Consider the following 22,363-nt stretch of genomic DNA (forward strand, 5'->3'; position numbering starts at 1 on the left):
CCTCCTCCTCTCAGTGCAGATGAGCGGTTCGGATCCCTTGCAGAGCTTCCAAGGCATCGGATCTCCCAGCAGGGAGCTTGGCATGGGTGGCTGGGGGTCTCAGAGAGGTCTCCCTGTGTGCTCCCCTCAGGCTCCAGGGTACTACAGCGCCCTGGAGGCAGCGCTCGTCCTCCTGCTGCGTTGCATGAGCGACGGGCAAACTCATCCCTAATTCCCTTCCCGCCTCTCTCGCTACCCAGCGGTAGTTCATGCAGGGTGGGGGAGCTGCCTGAGAGGCAGCGCGGAAATGGAGCCGGAGGCTGTGGGAGCTTGAGCTGGGCCAGGCAGCGGCAGCAACAGCTGAGAAGTAAACAGCAGGAAGGCGGCAAAAGCATAGTGGGGCTGCGCCTCCTGCCACTGGCCTCCTAAGGGGCGCCTTTTCTGCCTCCTCCTTACACTGCACCGGCAGTGACGCTGGAGGAGGCCGGCGATGCATGGGGTGTACGTGGCGGGGCTGGCACTGGGTTGCTGTGTAACTCCGGCCTGGGGAAGAGGCTTTGCTGTGTGCCTGGCGCCCCCATGATGGCCCCGCGCTCTAGGCGAAAGTCTAGTTCGCCTAGTGAGCGAGCCGGCCCTGGTGACATCTATGGCGAACCAGTAGCACACCCAAAGATATATGGAATCAACCTAACGTCATAAGCTGCTGTCGGCTTGTTAAAGCTAAGCAGGGCTCAGATGTCTGAACAGGAAGCCGAGTGGCTGGCCTGCCCCTCTGAGGTCTCGCAACATAGAAGTCCATTATCCCGCTTGCTTATAAGAATTAAACACGCGCAGCCTTTTCTTCTTAAAAGATTAAAATCCAGCAGCGTTCTATTGACTGGTCATTCTTTTTCTTAAAGATCCAACGACTATGTCATAAAATTCTTTCAAAGGTGGCTATAGGGAATGTGTAATGTGATTTTATTTCTTTTCCAGAGCTGATTTCCAAGATTAGTCAGATGCTTTACTCACTTTAAAGATGCTTCTGGCAGCTAATTTAACCAATCAGAAGAAGCGTAATGAAGGAGATAGAACAATCAGTAGGCCAAGTGATACTGAAATGGTGCTGAACAGACAGGAACGATGACCAAAGTGAAGCTAGAGAGTTTTACGTGGTTTGTGTAGGTTCCTTAGTAGTTTAAGAGAGACTGCATATTTACAAATCAACCTGTCGAGTCTGTGTGTATGCCAAGACCTAACATTTTTATGTTCCATTGTTTAGGACATAACTGCTGTATAGCATTCTATGATGTGAAGTGTATAGGGGTTTTTGTTTTGTTTGTTTTGAAACGGTTACACAAATATCTCTCTTCTTCTAGAGAATAAATGACACAGCTACCTTTCATTGCTGCCCTGAATACAGAGAAATTTGCTGTGGCAACAAAGCATCCCCATGCGTTTTCCTTGCACTTCCCCCACGCCACAAAGAGGGACTTTAAGAAAAGGAAAATAAAGTAAAATAAATTGCTGGGATATAGCAATAAGCAATATTCTTAAGCCTCTGGCGGCACAGGGGGGAGTCTGATAAAAGGAAAACGGTGCTGAGGTGGTTGTGACGTGCAAAAATGTGCATCTTCCCGTCCCGCGCAACTTGCAAACATTTTTAAAGAACGTATAAGAACATCCTGTCTCACACAGGGGCCAACCAGTTCCTCTGGAGGACCAACAGCAAGGCATAGAGTCCGAGGCCTTCCCCTGAGAAGAACATCAGAAGAGCTCTGCTGGATCAGATCAGGGGTTCACATAGTCCAGCATCCTGTCCCACACAGGGGCCAACCAGTTCCTCTGGAGGACCAACAGCAAGGCATAGAGTCCGAGGCCTTCCCCTGTTGTTGCCTCCTGGCTCTGAGATTCAGAGGTTGACTGAGTGAAGGGTGGAGTATAAACCCAACTCTTCTTCTTCTCCTCCCTCTTCTTCCTCTTCATTTGTAATCGTCCCTGCCTTCACCTGGATGGCCCAGGCTAACCTGACCTCATCAGATCTCAGAAGCTAAGCAGGGTCGGCGTAGGTTAATGTTTGGATGGGAGACCACCAAGGCTTGCTCTGCAGAAGCAGCCAATGAATGGCTAAACCCACCTCTGAACGTCTGTTGCCTTGAAAGCCCTACAGGGTAGCCATAAATCTGCTGCAACTTAACGGCACTTTCCACCACTAATTGTTCCTCTCTAACATGGGATATCACATCATACACAATCATAATGTAGTTGGGTATAAAGTCATTTATCCACTGATAGGAACAGAAGAAGAAGAAGAGAAGAGATTGGATTTATACCCCGCCCTTCACTTGGAGTCTCAGAGCGGCTTACAGACTCCTTCCCCTTCCCCTCCCCACGACAGACACCCTGTGAGGTGGGTGGGGCTGAGAGAACTCTGACACAAACTGCTCTTTTTCAAGGACAGCTCTTGCCAGAGCTTGTGACTGACCCAAGGTCACATCAGCAGGTGCAAGTGGAGGAGTGGGGAATCAAACCCGGTTCTCCCAGATTAGAGTCCGCACACTTAACCACTACACCAAACTGAAAAGTAGAAAATGACGGTAAATGGCAGCATAGTTTGGAGCGGCTGAGATATAACCTTACTATGTTTATAACTTTTTTTAAAAGACTGGTTCTAGAATAAGAACATCTTTATGTCAGTGGTCTTCCCTCTGTGGCTCACGGAGAGCCACATTTGCCACTAACATCAACCGAAAGAGCTGTGCTTACTTCCATCCCTGGCCTGAGGTTCATGGCTTCCTTGTTGCTCCACCCGTGTCTGTTTCAAGGTGGAGGCCACCTGCCAGCCACAAGACCCACTGGGTAAGGGCTTTGCCACTTCCCTGAAACATGGGGCAGGTGCCACACTGGGGAACAATAAGAACATAAAGGAAGCCGGTGCTGGATCAGGCCAATGGCCCATCCAGTCCAGCACTCTGTCACACAGTGGCCAAAAATGCCAGGTGCCATCAGGATGTCCAGCAGTGGGGCCAGGACACCAGAAGCCCTCCCAGTGCTCAGCAGAGCCACAAATGGAATGAAGAAGAAGAAGAGAGATTGGCTTTATACCCCGACCTTCACTCCGAGTCTCAGAACAGCTTACAAACTCCTTTCCCTTCCCCTCCCAGAGAGCCAGTTTGGTGTAGTGGTTAAGTGTGCGGACTCTAATCTGGGAGAACCGGGTTTGATTTCCCCATTCCTCCACTTGCACCTGCTGATGTGACCTTGGGTCAGTCACAAGCTCTGGCACAGCTGTCCTTGAAAAAGAGCAGTTTGTGTCAGAGTTCTCTCAGCCCCACCTACCTCACATGGTGTCTGTTGTGGGGAGGGGAAGGGAAAGGAGTTTGTAAGCCGCTCTGAGACTCCAAGTGAAGGGCGGGGTATAAATCCAATCTCTTCTTCTTCTTCTTCCCCACAACAGACACCCTGTGAGGTAGGTTGGGCTGAGAGAGCTCTTTCAAGGACTGCCTTTGAGAGAACAGCTTTGACAGAACTATGGCTTGCTCAAGGTCATCCAGCAGCTGCATTTGGAGGAGTGGGGAATCAAACCTGGTTCTCCCAGATTAGAGTCCGCGCACTTAACCACGACACCAAACTGGCTCTCAAGGAGGCATGCGTGGCGCCCAAGCCACTCTGGTGACACTGGTTTATGACTATCCAGGGCTCTTTTTGGGCAGGAACGCACAGGAACGGAGTTCCGGCTGGCTCCCGAGTTGGCCACGCCCAGCAGGAGCTCATTAGCATAATAGGCCACACCCAATAGCAGAAACTCATTAGGATTGGCTACATTAGGGGTGTGTGGCCTAACATGCAAAGGAGTTCCTGTTACAAAAAACCCCCTGGGTTTTGATAACAAACAAGGTAAACAGAATAAGAAGGGAAAGGTGGGTGTGGCTGGATGACCACACTTCTGGTAACATGGGTGTGTGGTCTAATGTGCTAATGAGCGGTGCTGTCAGGGTGTGGTTTAATATGCTAATGGGTTTTGCTGTTGGGTGTGGCCTATTATGCTAATCAGTTCCTGCTGGGCTTTTTCTACAAAAAGAGCCCCGACCTATAACTATGTCTCTTTGTGTCTTGCAGGTACGTCATCCCGTCCTTGCAAAGATCCGACGCTGGCTTTTATCAGTGTGTGGTGAGGAACAGAATGGGGGCTCTCTTGCAAAGGAAATCCGAAGTCCAAGTGGCATGTATGTGTTACATGGCATTTATTCTGAAATTCCCGCACGAAATTTCCTGATTTTTTTAAAAATAGCTTCTATGTTTGTCCTTTTGTGCAAGCCTGCTCTGCTCTCCTGAAAAGGGAAGAGGTCAAACCAGTTTTGGGTCCTACTGCGTCCCTTGCAAACAGGAGTAGACTAGGCCTACCTAGTAGCAAGGTGGCCAGCTCCAGGTTTGGAAATACCTGGAGCTTTTGGAAGATGGAGCGTCAGGAGGGCGCCGTTTGAGTCATGACACCATAGAGTCCAACTTCCAAAGTGGCTGCTTTCCCCAGGTGAACTGGTCTCTGTCATCTGGAAATCAGTTGTAGCAGCGGGAGATCTTCAGATACCACCTGGACGTTGGCAACCCTACCTAGTAGCCGTTTGTGTCATTCATCCAAAGAAGGCTATAAAAATGGGCCATGCAGGCCTTTTATTTTACTCTACAACCTGGCAAGCTTCTCAGGATGACGAAGACTAGACCATCAAGCCGCACAAACGGGCCTGTTAGTCGGGGTGGAGGGGGGAGGTCGAGAAGTTTCCAAATATGCACATACAAAAGGGCTAAAGCAGCTGTCAGCTTTCAAGTCTGGCGTACTCATACCTGAAAATGAATCGGTTGGGCGGCGGCCAAACGTCTTGCCATCCAAAGTCAAGGACCGAGCAAGCCAACTCCTGCAGAGTTTGAATCTCCGGACTTCGAACTGGAGGGGCTGTCAAACACGACCTCTGATTTGAGACTTGACTGGATATATGTGGGGATTCAAACCCCCCCCCCCCCAATTATAAATGCCAAGTTACCTGATTAGAATGGTAAAATAGTACCGAGTTTCCAGTCTGCCACTGTGCAATATTTATACGGTCAAGGGAGCATCCTTGGGACCATTTCGTAATACTTTTTTTAAAATTAGAGTCTGTCTTGTCGAGGGATATCATAAAACTTGAGTGTCTGTATGTCGTGAGTTCTGTTGTTTCCAAATTAGCCTCCATAGACAGATGAAGGTTCCAAGTGGCCATATTAGTCCAAAAACAAAATCAACGTAATAACTCTTATAAAGATCAACCTATATATTTTGTTTAAGTTTCCCTCTCCCCCTTCCACTAAATGGCCGGGCAGGCCTAGAATGGGAACAGAAAATTGTAAGTTGCCATCCTGGATATTTATTCTGGTTTTATCCCTTATTAACTGTATATGGATATTTTAAAATTTGTATCTGGTTTCCTGACATTTTGCCTTTTGTACATCGCCCAGGGAGCTGCGGTGGCTCAAGTGGTTAAGACGCTGAGCTGCAGGCCGGAAGGTCGGTAGTTCAACAGTTTGAGACCCGAGTGTGCCGCATGACGGAGTGAGCTCCCGTCTCTAGTTCCAGCTCCTGCCACCCTAGCCGTTCGAAAGCAAGAAATTGCAAGTAGATAAATAGGTACCACTTCAGTGGGAAGGTGACAGTGTTCCGTGCGCCTCGGCGTTTAGTCATGCCGGCCACATGACCACGGAAACATTTTCGGACAGCGCTGGCTCTTCAGCTTGGAAACGGAGATGAGCACTGCAACCCTAGAGTCAGACTTGACTGGCTTTTGAGCAAGGGAAACCTTTACCTTTACCTTACATCGCCGAGAGCTCAGCGTAAGTTAGGATAGGGTGATTAATAAATCAAATTAATAACAACAACAACCGAAAATAGTGCACAGACTTCCAAATTCTCCAGAACTTTTAATGATTTCTGGATGTTTAAAAAGGGGGGTGAGTGGAGAGAGTGGTTTTTTTTTTTTTTAATCTGTCAGTGTGGGGCTGTTGTTGATTTTGGTTTCTTCTTCCCAGAAACCCAAGGATACCTGAAACGATCTGCACCCAGGCCCTTGGTACATAAGTACATAAGAGAAGCCAATGTTGGATTAGGCCAGTGGCCCATCCAGTCCAACACTGTGTCACACAGTGGCCAAAACCCAGGGGCCATCAGGAGTTCCAACAGCAGGGCCAGAACTCCAGCAGCCCTCCTACTGTTGTCCACCAAGCACCAAGAACACAGAGCATCACTGGGCCAGACATAAGAACAGAAGAGAAGCCATGATGGATCAGGCTTATGGCCCATCCAGTCCAACACTCTGTGTCACACAGTGGCCAAAAATACCCGGTGCCATCAGGAGGTCCAGCAGTGGGGCCAGGACACCAGAAGCCCTCCCACTATTGCCCCCCCTCCGCCCAAGCACCAAGAAGACAGAGCATCCCTTGCCCCAGACCGAGAGTTCCTATCTATACCTTGTGGCTAATAGCCACTGATAGATTTCTGCTCCATATGCTTATCTAATTCCCTCTGCTTCTTTTTGATTCAGTGAAAAAAGAGCAGATAAGAAGGCATGGACTGAAACATTCTTTTCCTTTTATTAAACTACCCACCCGATCCAGAATTCTGGAGGGCTTAAAAGTCTGCCCATTTTTACGGAGGAAGGATTGAGAGACGCTCCCCCAAGCACACTGGCCCTAGCAGTCAAGTCCTGCAGCATTTGGCAGGAAGCTCTGCCCCACCTCTTCCGTATCATCCGCCTCTAGAGAAAAGAAAGTAGAACTCTCACGAGTCAGATGGAAGTTTCCGTATTTGTTTATACCCCACACGTCTCAGTCTGAGACTCTGATTATTGTTCCTCGGGGCACTTAACTTGGAAGGTCAGTGGCAGTGACTGTCATTTGATAAATGGCAGGAAGATGAAGTCAGTGAATGGAATTCTTTATTAGACGTGAGCATTTACAAGGAAGTGATTAAACGGAGGAGAGATGTATCATAACAGCGAAAATGTGCTGAACTTATTTTTTCCTGCAGCTTACCATTAGCATCAAGAATAATGGTGTAATGGCATGCAAAGTGACTGGGCAGCTATTAACTCTTGCCGTTCGCCATTATTTACATGTCAGTTCTGCAGATATGATGAAGTGCATCCCAGGGAGGAAGTTGACTAGTCTATGGGGTTACTTCCAGGGTTGCCAGAGATCCTGGTGGAGGCGGGGGGCCCCCCCACCGGCAGGCCCCACCACCCAATGTGAGTGTTGCATAACGAAAGAACAGAGTCCAGTGGGCACTTTTAAGGCCAACATAGTTTTATTCAAGGTATGAGCTTTTTGTGCGCACGCACACTTCTTTCAATGCGTTGAGATAGAAGGTGCCAGTCCATACATACAGGTAGAGGGTGAGCAGTAAATCAGCATATAGCATAATGAAGATGTTTTAACAAATTCAAGGACCAAACAGGAATAACAAGGTTAGTTTATATGGTCACCGTTTGTTTGGGTTTAATTCTGGGGCAGGGGCGGGAACATAGTGAAGGAAATAAATATGTCAAAGTTGGAGATGGAGGGGCAGATGTATCCTTAATTATGGAATGCTGAGAGTAATTAATGGAGACCCTGCCATTATTGCTCCATCCGTCTCCTCTCAAGCATGGAGGCGACCTTACGGCATCTTCTTCTTTGGGCAGGCCCCACCACCCCACCACCAATGCTCCCTCTAAGCTATGGAGTCCTGTGAGCAAAAATTCTACTTTGTGAGCTACTGGCATTAAGGTTGTGAGTGAGCGATTTGGCTATAAATGAGTTTGTTCTGGAGCCATCCTACCTGAGCTAAGACAAAAATGTGTGAGCCGGAGGCTGAACCCTAGCTCACACTAACTCAGCTTAGAGGGAACACTGCCCACCACCGATCAGCAGGCCAGCAGGGGAGAACATATCCCCCCCCCTAAAAGGGAGCTCCATCTGATGTGTAACAATGTGTTTACGTCACTGCCCACATGACCAAAAAGTGACATCATCACGTCCAAGTTGTCAGGGCAACGCTCTGGTATTTGGGCAAAAACTCTATGGTTGAAATCAGATTTACCATAGAGTTTTTGCCCAAATGCCAGAGCATCGCCCTGATGTCCCGGACATGATGATGTCACTTTTGGGTCACATGGTCAGTGATGTAGACATGTTGCTGCTTGTTGGATGGACCTCCCTGCTGTTTCTGGTAAGTCCACCCATCCCCTGCCGGTGACCTTGGAACCTTAGTGACTTCGAATTTTCACAAGTTAACCAGCAGGAAGCAGGGGTGGGGCAGGGATCTCTCAGCCCAGTTTAAGGGGCCAAATTCTCAACATGAAACCATGCTGCTCCTCTCCCTCCTCTCCTTCTGCAATATGAGTTCCCTCCAAGCATACAGGGCAATCCTCAGCAGTGGGAGGGCTTCTAATGTCCTGGCCCCACTGCTGGACCTCCTGATGGCACTGGTATTTCTGGCCACTGTGCGACACAGAGTGTTGGACTGGATGGGCCTTTGGCCTGATCCAAGATTGGCGTCTCTTATGTTCTTAGATACACCCTCTTCAAATCCATTGCGTGTAGGGTCTCACTCTGCTTAGGGCTGCACGGCTTATCTCAGTTGAGCACTGCTCCCATTATTAAACTCAGGGCCAAACTAGACGTTATGGCACACGGGAGTTCGACCCATGGACCCCCTGATGTCGTTTTAGAAAAGGATTCAGCCATTTTTTAAAAAAAATGCTGTGGGGGCAGGGTTGCCAGCTCTGGGTGGGGAAACAGATGGAGATCTTAAGGGTGGAGGGTGGGGAGGGTGGGGTTCAGGGAGGGGAGGAGCCTCAGCAGGATATAATGCCACAGAGTCCACTCTCCAAAGCAGCCATTTTCTCTAGGGGAACTGATTTCTGTTGTCTGGAGATCATTTGTAATAGCAGTAGAGATCCAGGACCCACCTGGAGTTGGGCAACCCTGGTTGGGGGCCCAATCTTGATTGGGTGCGTGGCGCAGCAGGACCAGGCAATCGTGTTCTCCCCCAGTTAAAGGTAAAGGTTCCCCTTGCTCGAAAGCTGGTTGAATAGGACTCTAGGGGGCGGTGCTCATCTCCGTTTCCGAGCCGAAGAGCCAGCGCTGTCCGAAGGCGTTTCCGTGGTCATGTGGCTGGCATGAGTAAACGCCGAGGCATATTGTTGTGTCCGCTGACCGCCACCAGGGGCCAGCGAACACCCTAAGAGCTTGACTCTAGAAGAACAATGGGGACTAGGCTCCTGGTCTCTCCACTGGGGAACCAATGGGACCGTGGCGGGAGATTTAAACCCACCAACGGGACCTAGGGGTGTGTCCCCAGGTGTGTATATAGTTGGCCAGCCGGCCGTTAGTCTTTGTCTTTGTTGTGTACCAGTAAACCATGCTGATCACTACATCAGTCTCAGTGGTTTCTTCATGTATTTAACCCACTACACTTCACATATGGAAAGCTGTTTCCTTCCCACTGAAGCGGTACCTAGTTATCTACTTGCGATTTCTTGCTTTCGAACTGCTAGGCTGGCAGCAGCTGGGGCCAGAGACGTCATCATGCGTCACTCAGGTCTCGAACTGCTGAACTACAGACCTTCCGGTCTGCGGCTCAGCGTCTTAGCCTCTGAGCCACCATGGCTCCTGTGCCGTTGAAAAGGTGCACGGAGGGGAGGGGAATCGAGATTCCCTGGTCCTGCCGTGTTTCAGGCCTAACCAGGATCAGGCCCTCATGGCATTTTTAAATGGTCAAATTCTTCTCTTAAATGGCATTGCCACCCATGGGTCAGACCCGCGGATGCCGTAGCGTCTAGTTTGGCTGTCAGGTAAGATCACTTTGGGTTTCCTCATAATCAGGACTTGCAACCAACATTAAAATCTGCTCCCGTTATCTCTTGATTATCCATATAAGATGTTATAAACAGAGGTCATTTCGGGGGGGATTCCGGGGGATCGCAGTTCCCCCGGGTGAGGTATGGGGGGGCGGGGCACATGACGAAGCCCCGCCCCCTGCTTCCGGCCGCCCCGCTTCCGGCCCTCATTCAGCCAGGAGGAGGCAGGAGAAGAGGGAGGGTAAGTTGCTTCCTCCCTGCCTCTCCCCACCCCTGCCTGCCTGGGGCCAGGGAGGGCCTTCGCGGGGCTTCCTTGCACTCCCGCTGGCCTTGCAGGTCCACCGCCGGGCCCCTGATGTCAGGGGGTGTGGCATATGCTAATGAGTTATGCTAATGAGTTCCCCTAGCTCTTTTTCTACGAAATGCCCCCTGGTTATAAATAAAACTGGATTCCATACATAACTATTTTTAGATCAGGCAAAAAGGGAATGAAAGATTCCTTGCCTAGCCAGAGTTTTATATTCAATAAGTAAAGCACTATATGTTTACAACATAACAGCTTCCCGAATGAAATAACTCATGTAATGTGGATGTTAGCATCCGCATGGTATGTACGTTTAATTTACAATGAATTGTATGTGAAATATCATTCCATAAAACCGTAGTATACCTGGAAAAGGCATCAAAAATTTAATTCTCTGTTAACGTCTATGCTTCAGAACTATATTCTGGTCAAAAAATAATTAACTGAGTTGTAAATTAATGCAAACAGAGGCGTGCAGGAATTGCCGAACAATTCTTAATTAGAAAACGTCTGAATTATGAAAGTGGAACTGCTCGTGTAACAATGGGGTTAATTAGAACTGCTTGCATGGTTCAATAATTCTTTTAAAGTGGGTAATCTGATTAAACAAAAATACGGACTTTTGTGAAACCTGAGTGTTAATTATAGTAGAACCTGGAAAAAAATTCTTTCCCCCAATATCAAAAACAACACCCCCATTTCAAAATACTGTGAGATCCCTTTGCAATTCACTCATGTGGCTGATAGGCTTAACGGCAGGACTGTCTGTTAGCTCTTATCTCCCTTGCTCCATAAAATGTGAGTATTTTTGTGCGGGAGGGCGGGGCACGAGAGCCACGTATGGGCCCCCATGCCACTGCCCACTTGGCTGAGTTTTAAAAACAGTGGAGGTGGGGCAGGGCAGCTTCCTCCTCCCCAGGTTGGAACCTGATAAAAAGGCAGGCCCAGAAGGTGAGGAAGGGGGGGTGGGAGAGGTCTTTGTGAATTTCCTGCATTGTACAAGGGGTTGGACTAGATGACCCTGGAGATCCCTTCCAACTCTACGATTCTTTGACTGCAAGGAAAGGAGGCTGCCAAGGGAAGACTTACTTGCAGGCAGCTTGGTAAAAGGAGGAGCATAGGCTGCTCTCAAGGAGAGGTTAGGGACTGGAGACAAGGCAAGGACAGGCAGAACTGCTCCCTGGGTAGGGATTCTAGCCCCCTGGTCTGGAAGGGGGATCCCTGATGTGGAGAGGGCTTCCCCACCACTGGCCAATTAGCCGGTGGGGGGAAATCCTGCCTCCAAATGATGGTTTTGGACCACTTCATCGTGCCGGAGACACTCTAGTATTTGGGTAAACTCTATGGTTTTGAGGGCAGAAAACCATAGAGTTTTGCCCAAATACCAGAACATCCCCACACAACATTTCTGGTGTGATGACCTAACTTCTGGGTGATGTCATCTCACTGGGGACATCGTGCGACATCCCTCACCTCCCGGAATGCTCCCCAAAGCCCCCCACCGGCAGAGTTACAGGGGGCTATCCTCGGCTGAAGTGGGGCCAGCAGACAGGCTCCGGACCTAGGGAAGGGACCGCAGTTTCAAAGGGACAGCACTCTTTATCTGTGTGCTCAAAGAGGAGGCACCATTGAACAGCAGTGTGACAATTTTACATAGGAGGTCATAAAGTGGACTCCTTTTTATCCATTGGGAGTTTGGTAAAGGAAGTTTATCGGTTGGTTTCTTTGGACTGAAAAACAGACTTGACTTCAAAATTATTTCTATCCTTGGGGCGAGAAATTGTAAGGACGCTCAGGTTGCTGCCCTTCCTAATGTACTTTCCGAGCTCTCGACCCACTCCCTTGCAGCTCATTTCCCCATCTCACACCCTTCTCTCTCGCGCCATCATCTTCTTCTTCATGATCTTAGTGCCTCTTCCCTGCTTGAATCTTCATCTTAGTTTTATGGTACTGCTTAGCCGTGCATTTTTACAAAGTAAAATTTCAAAGGCTTGTCTGCCATTTTAGATCCGTCAGTTTTCATTTGGGTGGGGGAGTCGATCGCCTACCCTGGGAAATGACCATGCCATAGTGTGCTGACGGAGACACTTCTTCCGTGTCCTAGAGTCACTGGGCTTTGCCATATGCCTCGCTACGCATCCCCAAACCTGCACTCATCAGCACTACCACAAGGTCTGTGATGTCTTATTGCTTAATTACAGTGATGCCAATGACTGCTATAAAATATAATTATTCTTCTCCCTGACCCTTTAAAAAATCATGACACACTTGGGGAAAAGAAAGTTTCTTTGGAATTCTGAGTGTAACTTTTCTCTGCAGACATGGGGGATTTCCTGGACGTAGACCAGAGGAAAACAGTGTCTCAAGGGCAAGCCGCGGTGCTCAACTTCCCGCACATCTCCAGCCACCCGCGACCGCAGGTGACTTGGTTTAGAGATGGCCACAAGATTATCCCGAGCAGCAGAATGTAAGTCACAGTTGATTACACTTCGAAATTCATGTAGAAAGTAGTTAATAACACAGTGTACTTTTGAAGTATCTTAATTAAGGTATAAGAATTATATTTATATATTTTTTTAATTTATTTTTTATTTTAATTTATAGCCCGCCTTCCCCGCGAACGGGCTCAGGGCGGCTCACAAATGGGGCACATGCCAATATATAAGACATGTTAAAACAGCTTAAAAACAATCATTATAATATTACAAAACTATAAAGTGCTCTAGATGTTTCATATCAGTTTTCAATAAAAATATGGCATCATGAAAATGGGACTCCCGGATCAGTGGTGTCCACCCAGCGCTGTCGTTCACTCCTCTCAGGGCCAGTTGATGATGATGGTAAAAGTCATGATGGTAAGGTAGTGGTAAGGTAGTGGCAGCTCCTACTGAAAAGCCTGGCAGAAGAGCTCCGTCTTACAGGCCCTGCGGAACTGCGCAAGGTCCTGCGGGGCCCGGATCTCCTCTGGGAGCTCATTCCACCAGGTAGGAGCCACCACCGAAAAAGTCCTGGCCCTGGTTGCGGCCAGCCTGGCCTCCTTGGGGCCTGGGGTCACCAGGAGATGTTGCGTCCCCGACCATAATACAGCAATCGGACGTGCTTGTGGTAGATGGCTGTTTTGAGGCTTGCCGGAAAACCCTTAAAACAGTTCATCTGAATCATTTCTGGGATATTAAATTTTTTTGTCTGCTTTTCGGCATCAGCCCCAGTCCCTATGCACTATCTTGAGGCATGCATTTGGAAAAGTGAGGGCCTTATCTTGCACTGGTATTCCTCTGAATGCGCCGTCTTAACGATTACTTGTATTTACTTATAAAAATGTGGTTTTGCAAACCGAGCTGCATGCAGGGCTGCCTTCCTTGACAATGAAATGGTAATTAGAGTTGATTTCTTTTTATACCCTTTTATCCTGCCATGACAGCTTTATTTCCTTTGGTCTAATTAGCAGCTCGCCCATTCATAGCAATAGGGTTGCTCTCCAGTTACCTATGTGTTGTCGCCTGTGTGTGGTGGTTTTCTCTTTCTTCAGCATATTTAAAGCAGCACTCTGAGATGGGATTAGTCTGTTTAAGAAGTGTAGCTTGTTCTCTCCCCAGAGTCCTCTATCTGATTTCATATGCTGTCATCCTCCTCTTTCTAATTAAACATGCGGTCACTGGCTTATTGAATTGTAGGTGTTTTTGTTTTGTTATGTTTTTGTGGATTGGGGTGTCAGGCGGAGTGATGCACATGGATAAATTCACGGACCCACGGAAAGTTGCACAGTATGAAGAACTAGTGGCAGTACAGTGCTCCCTCTAAGCTGAGTTAGTGTGAGCCAGCTCACAGTTTTTTAGCCTCCGGCTCACACATTTTTGTCTTGGCTCAGGAAAGAGGGCTCCAGAGCAAACTGATTTATGCAGCAGCCAAATCGCTCGCTCACAACTTTAATGCCAGTAGCTCAGAAAGTAGAATTTTTGCTCACAAGACCCCACAGCTTGGCGGGATCATTGGCTGGCAGATATTCTTGTGTGCATTTAATGGTGGCCATACACTGCGCAATATTTGGCTGTCATGTGAGTTAAGAACATAAGAGACGCCAATGTTGGATCAGGCCAAAGGCCCATCCAGTCCAACACTCCGTCAAACAGTGGCCAAAAATACCAGGTGCCATCAGGAGGTCCACCAGTGGGGCCAGGACACTAGAAGCCCTCCCACTGTTAACCCCCCCAAGCACCAAGTTGCACACTTCCCGTATGAAGGTTTGGGAAGATAATAATGCACCTACAAATCCTTGGGCGTTTCCTATCAGCCTCTCCACATGGTACTGCCTTCCGTGGTGTCCAACCCTTGGTTTATCAAGGTGAAACTTTGTCAACTCTGACCGGCAGCCGCTTTCCAGGGTGCCAGGAGGAGGTCTTTCACATCGCCTCCTACGTGAGCCGTTTAAATGGAGATGGCAGGGACTGAAGCTAGGGATTTTTGCATGCAAACCATATGCTCTACCAGATCTAGCTAAACTCAGACCTGCTTCAGGGTCAGCACATGATAGTCCAGAGGTGCTTTAGTGGGAGTCGATCCTCTGCTTCCTTTTCTTTCTTCTGTGTACCTGTGCTCTCACCGTTTCCTCCAGTCCTTCTGCACTGCCGGCTCCCCGCCCACCAATCCTTAGAACCCTGCCCACCCCACGGCACACAAAAAAACCTTCCAGTGTTTCCAGCAGAAAAGTTTGTTGCATTTGCAAGGCAAGTCCTAGCAGGGACCAGGCAGAGTTGCTGTCTACTGGGACAGGCAATGGCAGTGAATGAACCAGCCCTATGAACATGAAGTTGTATCATTTGCCCTTGTCTTCTGTCCTATATCTGCTTGTAAACGTGCTACATAGAACGAGGGATGTAGATTTCACTGCAGATATCTGCCACAGGGTTTTGTATTTGGGGAGGGGGGCCAGTTTGGTGTAGTGGCTAAGTGCACGGACTCTAATCTGGGAGAACCGGGGTTGATTCCCCACTCCTCCACTTGCAGCTGCTGGATGACCTTGGGCAAGCCATAGTTCTGTCAGAGCTGTTCTTGAAAGGGCAGTTCTGGAAAGAGCTCTCTCAGCCCCACCTACCTCACAGGGTGTCTGTTGTGGGGAGGGGAAGGGAAATGAGTTTGTAAGCCGCTCCGAGTGAAGGGCGGGGTATAAATCTAATCTCTTCCTCCTCCTCCTCCATCGTCGACTTCTTCTCTTCCTCTTCCTCTTCCTCCTCCTCCTCTTCTTCTTGTGTTAGTGATGACTAACTAGATCTCCATTTTTCACATCACGGGCACAGTTCAAAATGAGAGCCCCACGAGTTGTCTAGGATTAAAGTGATAAGGCAGATGGGAGTTTAAGCAGCAACTGACCACTACATGGTTGCATAGCAAATGCCTATGGCTTTTATCTGCTGCTCTGTATGTCCCAGGATTTCCTGTTGAGCTGTTTCATCAGGACTAGAATTATTTCATGTACTCAGATTTATGCAGAATGCTTATTTAATAACCATCTGAGATATTAACTTGTCACAAATCTGATGCATTTACAGGTTTGTCCCTTTTTTATGTCTTTTATCAGGGGTGGCTTGTCCAGTGATGACAGATGAATATTCCTCTGCCCCTACACTTCACATTTTAGTGGGAGGAATACTTTTACCTGTACTGTGCATTAATGAATTTTGTTCTATGGAGTATATGGAGTGATAGCTCTTGCAGTTCGAAAGACTAAATATCAAGGCAGTGGAAATCAGGACGGGGGTTACGGCGGTTGTCAGAAGTATCGAAACTTAAAGGTTAGAATGAAAGTGTAACACAATTTATGAAAATATAAAATTCTCCACCGGTGAGTGTGAAGCTAATTTAATTTGCCCTTATTGGCAATTTGCTGGGACTAACCTTGGAGTTTTAAAACAGATAGAGCTCTTTGGCCCATTACGCACTCACATCTTTCTGCAGATTTTCAGAGCAATAGGCCTTTAATCTTGACTTCTGATTCTATGCCCACTTTACGCAGCTTTCTTTTCCTCCAATGTATTTATTCTGCAGCTACAATTTAAAAAAAGCACCAAACACTTTTCTAAATCAGGGTGGAATGTCACTCATGACATATTTTTTTTTTTTGGGGGGTGTCCAAAGCAATGTTCCCTCTAAGCTGTGGAGTCTTGTGAGCAAAAATTCAACTTTGTGAGCTACTGGCATTAAAGTTGTGAGCGAGCGATTTGGCTGCTGCATAAATTAGTTTGTTCTGGAGCCATCCTTCCTGAGCTAGAACAAAAATGTTGTGAGCTGGAGGTTAAAAAACTGTGAGCTAGCTCACACTAACTCAGCTTAGAGGGAACACTGGTCCAAAGTTGTTGTTGTTGTTGGTTTTTTTAAAATATTCAATTGCCATATCGCAGCTGCGCAGTAATGTCCAGCAAGCACCTTCCATTTAAATTCTCGTGGTTCAGGTTTTGCACATGCATTTTACTGTTAGTTCATTGAATGAAAGGAAACATAAAGGAATGCAGGCAAAGAGGGAAACCCCACTGTTGAAGCTGACTAGACTTTTTCTGAAGCTGACAGGCAGCTGCAAAGCCCCATTTTTCCATTTTGCTGACTCTGGGGGGTTTCTCTGCTGTGTTATCAGCCACTGTGAAAAATGAGAGAGTCACACAATCTCACACTATGGGGAAACAACCCACTGGCACTGGCATTGCAAGCTGTGATAGTTGGTAACGTGTGTGTGCACGTGTGTGTGCACGCCTGTGCAAAGTTGGCTGCAATTCCACCACACTTTGCAGAGGGCTGCAATTTGTATGGGGGTGAAGTCCACTGCCAGAAGCTCTGGAGAGCTTTTTTTAGTCTTGCCACTAAATGGACAAAAAAGGGGGGGAGGTTCCGCCAGTGCCCTAGCGTAGCTGCAGAATAACGACCAAAATGTCCTCACCCCCAACTTTGTTCACTAAAGTGTTAAAGGGAAAAATGCTTTCAAAGCATTAGGCTTCCCATCCCAGTCTCTCTCTCTCTTTATGTCTCATGTCAATTTCATTCCACGCTGACAATCCCCCCCTTTATTTTGTTTGCATGCAGCACTGAAATCCTCCCCCTCCCCTTACATTGGAGATGCTGCTGTTTGCCTCCTCTCTGATCCCCCTTTCAAGTCAATACCAGCATGGAACTAAACTTTGCACAGCTCCTTTTAAACTTCCCCCCGTCGTTTTAATTCCCCCCCTCCCAGTGATCTGAGACTAGCGATAGTGCCATATCACTAGACTCATGCTGCTTGTCAAAAATAAATAAATGAGGGGAGATAGAGCTTGTACACCGATGAAGGGAGGAGGATAGTGGAAGGTGGAGAGTGGGCAAAACAACCTCGATGTGGGCAGGGAGTGACCTTCAAGGGACAGCAAAAGGGCAGGGGGGAAGTCCAAAGGAATCTGTACACTTTTGAATTATCTTTGGCTTGGGAGCAAAACAAGGGGAAGATCAAAACAAGGGAGAGCAAAACAAGCACAAAAGCTCTCTCAAGGAAACCCATGGAAACAGTGACCAGAAAGCAAACTGAGCACCAAAGTGAAGAAAATCAATGCCGAATGACAAAGAAAACCCAACGGACGTGCACGATAAAAGCGAGGGAAAACACTCGTGCATAACAGGCCAGCATTTTGCTTTTTAATCTCTATTTTCACTTACTTTCCTGTCTATTTATGTTAACATTTCTGGCCGAGATTAGGGATGCCAGTCTCAAGGTGGGACCTGGGGATCCTCCGGAATTACAGTTCATCTCCAAACTACTGAGATCAGTTCCCGGGGGTGGGGGGGGGGAGGATGCTTTGGAAGATGGACTTTATGGCATTGTACCCCACTGAGGTTCCTGTCCTCTCCAGGAGCTTCGCAACCTGGATCTGACAACCTTTCCCCCTCCATCCCCCGCCAGTGGTCGGGGGCGGGCAACCCTAGCTGAGAAAGGGATGCCGCTTCTGTTCCATAGAGGCTCTGTGCCTTTAACAGTTAAGTGGCAGGCAGGAATCTATCAGGTCTTGCCTTGCTGTTACTGAATATTCGTGCCATGAAGAATTACTCCCGTCGAATTAGGAAGGCTGAAGATAGAGAGGTGGACTATTTGACATTCCTACCCTAATTTTTCAAAATCGAGCCAAAGAGGTCTCATTCTATTTCTCGCCACATTCTTTCCTTCTCCACATTTCGGGGGCCCGTTTTGCAAACAGCATTTGTTGGTTCTTTAGCCTTTCTTTATCCTACGTTATCAAGTGACACCTGAAGATGGTTTCCAGTTCTGCCAGAGGCACCCTGAACCTTGTGATCGGCACAGATAATGGACCAATTTCTTATTCTTCTTCGTGGGTCATTAAGTTGAGAACCATCCGTTATTGAGGCTAGGACAAAAAGAAATATCATTTTATGATTCGGCAGAGAGATGCGTTTTCACCTTCCTTCAAAAGTCAAGAGGGAAGTCCCGCTTTCTGTGTCTGTGAAGCTACACTAACTGCTGAAAGGGAGTTTATCTTTTGAAAAAGCAGGCCATTTATTTCCAGCACCATAGACGAACTTAAACAGCAGGATAACTCAGAAATGGAAAAACTAGATAACCTTTTACCAAATGACCAAGATATTCATCCCATTGTCGGACGCTATTTTAGCTGTGCTCGGGAAGGATCCTCAGTGTGGACCCAGTGCAGTGAGTAAAAGGAAAAACCCGTAGCTGCATACGGCTCTCACTAGTCATTGTTTCCCAGCCTTTTGTTCAATTCCCGGCTGTTTCTTCAACAGGTACTTGTGAGGAGCTGCGGTGGCTCAAGTGGTGAAGACGCTGAACTGCAGGCTGTGGAAGGTCAGTAGTTCAGCAGTTCGAGACCCGGGTGCCGCATGATGGAGTGAGCTCCCATCTCTAGTTCCAGCTCCTGCCAACCTAGCAGTCCGAGATAAATAGGTACCCCTTCGGTGGGAAGGTCACAGCGTTCCGTGCGCCTTGGTGTTTAGTCATACCGGCCACATGACCACGGAAACGTCTTCGGACAGCGCTGGCTCTTCGGCTTTGAAACGGAGATGAGCACCGCAGCCCTAGAGTCGGATTCGACTGGCTTTCGAGCAAGGGAACCTTTACTTACTTGTGAGCAGGGCTATTTTTCGGCAGGAACGCACAGGAACGGAGTTCCAGCTGGCTTTAGAGTTGGCCATGCCCACTACAGCCAAAACCTCTGTGTGCGTAGCTACAGAGGGAAGGCCTGGAGAGCGACCCCCTCCCCGGTGACTCTGAAGCAGGCGGGCCAGGGGGGCCCCTGGAAGGATCGGGGAGGCATTTAAATGCCTCCCCGTGCCTTCCCCAGCCTGTCCATGGACCAGCTTGCCTGGGCTACCCGCAGCCACAGGGCACCCGGGCAAGCCTAGGGAAGGCATGGGGTGTGTGGCCTAATATGCTAGTGAGCCATACTGTCAGGGCTGTGGTCTGATACACTAATGAGTTCCTGCTGTTGGGTGTGGCATATTATGCTAATGAGTTCCTGCTGGGCTTTTTCTACAAAAAAAGCCCTGCTTGTGAGCATGTGTGTAAAGCGCCGTCAGGCTGCAGCTGGTTTATAACAACCTTGTCGGGCTTGAAGGCAAGAGACCCACAGAGATAGTTGGCCTGTGCTTGCCTCTGCGTGGTAATCCTGGACTTCCTTGGTGCTCTTGTGAGCCGGTTTGGTGTCGTGGTTAAGTGCACGGACTCTAATCTGGGAGAAAATGTTGGACTTTGGAGGCAGTTGCTTCTGAGGAGTACCTCCCTGGAGAGACGATGGCGATGCCTTCCGGCTTCTGTGTTGGAACGACGTGGAGGGAAGTCCAGACGGACTCTTTGCTTGGTGGAGAGATGCTTTATCAAAAAGAGCAGGAAGGTGCTCCAGAAAGGAGCAGAAAGGTGCCAGGAAACCCCTTTAGGAAACACTGCTCATGGGGGAAAAGAGAGCACAGTAATTGGAAATCCTTGTTTTTCCCTATCAGAGCATCAGGGTCAAAACTGAGAACTTGGCTCAAGAGCTGATTTTGTTGGTGTGCGTGCGTGTGTGTGTTCTGCCTCTGCTATCTCCTCAGCTGTCTCCTCCTATAATGAATATAATGGATTCCAAATGACAAAACCTGCTTGTGGGACTAAATATTTGCCTTAGCAAAGCTTATCTAGTCTTCCTGTTGTGCAGTTCTGCAAATACCCAAATATCTTGATTGTGCTGTTCGTTGGATAAACACATTGCTCTGCAGAGGCAGGCCAAGGAGGGGCATATCATGCTGCAAGAGGAACAGGCCTCTCTTTTGTCTTTGGGCCTTGTTTGCCGTGAGGCCGTCCTGCCAGTCTGGTGGCCACTCTTCTGTGAGCCCGTGGTTTCCTGCGAGGTCCCTTTTAACTCTCCCTGTGCCAGACACTTGGCTCCTCATTAGTCTTCCCCTTGTCCCATACTGGCACAAGCCTCTGCCGATCAGAGCAGAAATTAAGTCTTCTCAAGACTTCACCCAGCAGATACGGAGGCGTGTCTGGTCGCTGTACGGAAGCCAAATACATTATTCCGTCCGTTCCCTTTTATCTGTATTCTGTAAATATTATGCGCCGCTTTCATTCATTTGGCACTCATTGCTTCTGCGGGGGATTTCCTGACGTGCCAGCTGTCGCCACACCGCCTTTCCGTCTCCGTGATACGATGTGTGTCCTGTGCCAGGAATGTGGTAATCCAGTTTACTGATCTCTTCATTACATCCTTTCATTTGAAGCCCCTTTCTCGAGCTGTTTCAGCATCTTTTTGGTTTTAGTTATCACATTTCGGCTTCTGGTGTTTTGGGGTGTTTTGTTTTTTGTTATTTCAAATCAGCACATGGGGCCTTGCTGATATTTTGGTTATCGATTAAAGTTTGGGCATTCCTAGTCAATGTTCTCTTTGATATCATTGTTCACCTTTGTTGACTGATCTCCTCCCTCCCCCCATTTACATAAGAACATAAGAGAAGCCAACGTTGGATCAGGCCAATGGCCCATCCAGTCCAACTCTTTGTCACACAGTGGCCAAAAATATCAGATGCCATCAGGAGGTCCAGCAGTGGGGCCAGGACACTAGGAGCCCTCCCACTTTTGACCACCCAAAAAACACCAAGAATACAGAGCATCACTTGCCCCAGAGTCCCTAGCTATACCTTGTGGCTAATAGCCACCGATGGACCTCTGCTCCATATGCTTATCTAATTCCCTCTTGAAGCCGTCCATGCTTGTAGCCGCCACCACCTCCTGTGGCAGTGAATTCCATGTGTGAATCACTCTTTGGGTGAAGAAGGACTTCCTTTTATCTGTTCTAACCCGACCACTCAGCAATTTCATGGAGTGCCCACGAGTTCTTGCATTGTGAGAAAGGGAGAAAAGTACCTCTTTCTCTACCTGCTCTATCCCATGCATAATCTTATAAACTTCAGTGAGGTTTCAGTGAGCACATTTCATGATTCTCCATTTCTTTGGAAACAAAAAGCAGGCTTCAAAGCAAACGACAGAGTCAGCAACAAACTGTAAACAAAACCAGATATAGGTCAGGGAAATTGTTTCAAAATAACTATAGAATCATAGAATCCCAGAGTTGGCGGAGGCCATAGTAAACGTAAAGGTTCCCTTGCTCGAAAGCCATCGAGTCCGACTCTAGGGTTGCGGTGCTCATCTCCGTTTCAAAGCCGAAGAGCCAGCGCTGTCCGAAGACGTTTCCGTGGTCATGTGGCCGGCATGACTAAACACCAAGGCGCACGGAACGCTGTTACCTTCCCACTGAAGTGGTACCTATTTATCTACCTGCAATTTCTTGCTTTCGGACTGCTAGGTTGGCAGGAGCTGGAACTAGAGACAGGAGCTCACCCCGTCTTGCGGCACCCAGGTCTTGAACTGCTGAACTACTGACCTTCCACAGCCTGCAGTTCAGTGTCTTAACCACTTGAGCCACCTGCCCGAAAATAGCCCTGCTCACAAGTAAGTAAAGGTAAAGGTTCCCTTGCTCGAAAGCCAGTCGAATCCGACTCTAGGGTTGCAGTGCTCATCTCCGTTTCAAAGCCAAAGAGCCAGCGCTGTCCGAAGACGTCTAGGAGCTGGAACCTCTAGGAGCTGGAACTAGAGATGGGAGCTCACTCTGTCATGCGGCGCACTCGGGTCTTGAACTGCTGAACTACCGACCTTCCACAGCCTGCAGTTCAGCGTCTTACAGGCCATCTAATCCCACCCCCTGCTCAGTGCAGGATC

General features: G+C 48.3%; 1 pseudogene; it reads left to right on the forward strand.

Annotated features, from left to right (window-relative positions):
• LOC107116704 overlaps nt 1-12,599 on the forward strand; it is a 47,258-nt pseudogene extending 34,659 nt beyond the window's left edge.
• Nucleotides 12,600-22,363: the final 9,764 nt, after the last annotated feature.

The sequence above is a fragment of the Gekko japonicus genome, unplaced genomic scaffold (assembly GCF_001447785.1).
Source record: "Gekko japonicus isolate JY-2015 unplaced genomic scaffold, Gekko_japonicus_V1.1 scaffold598, whole genome shotgun sequence".
Lineage (NCBI taxonomy): Eukaryota > Metazoa > Chordata > Lepidosauria > Squamata > Gekkonidae > Gekko > Gekko japonicus.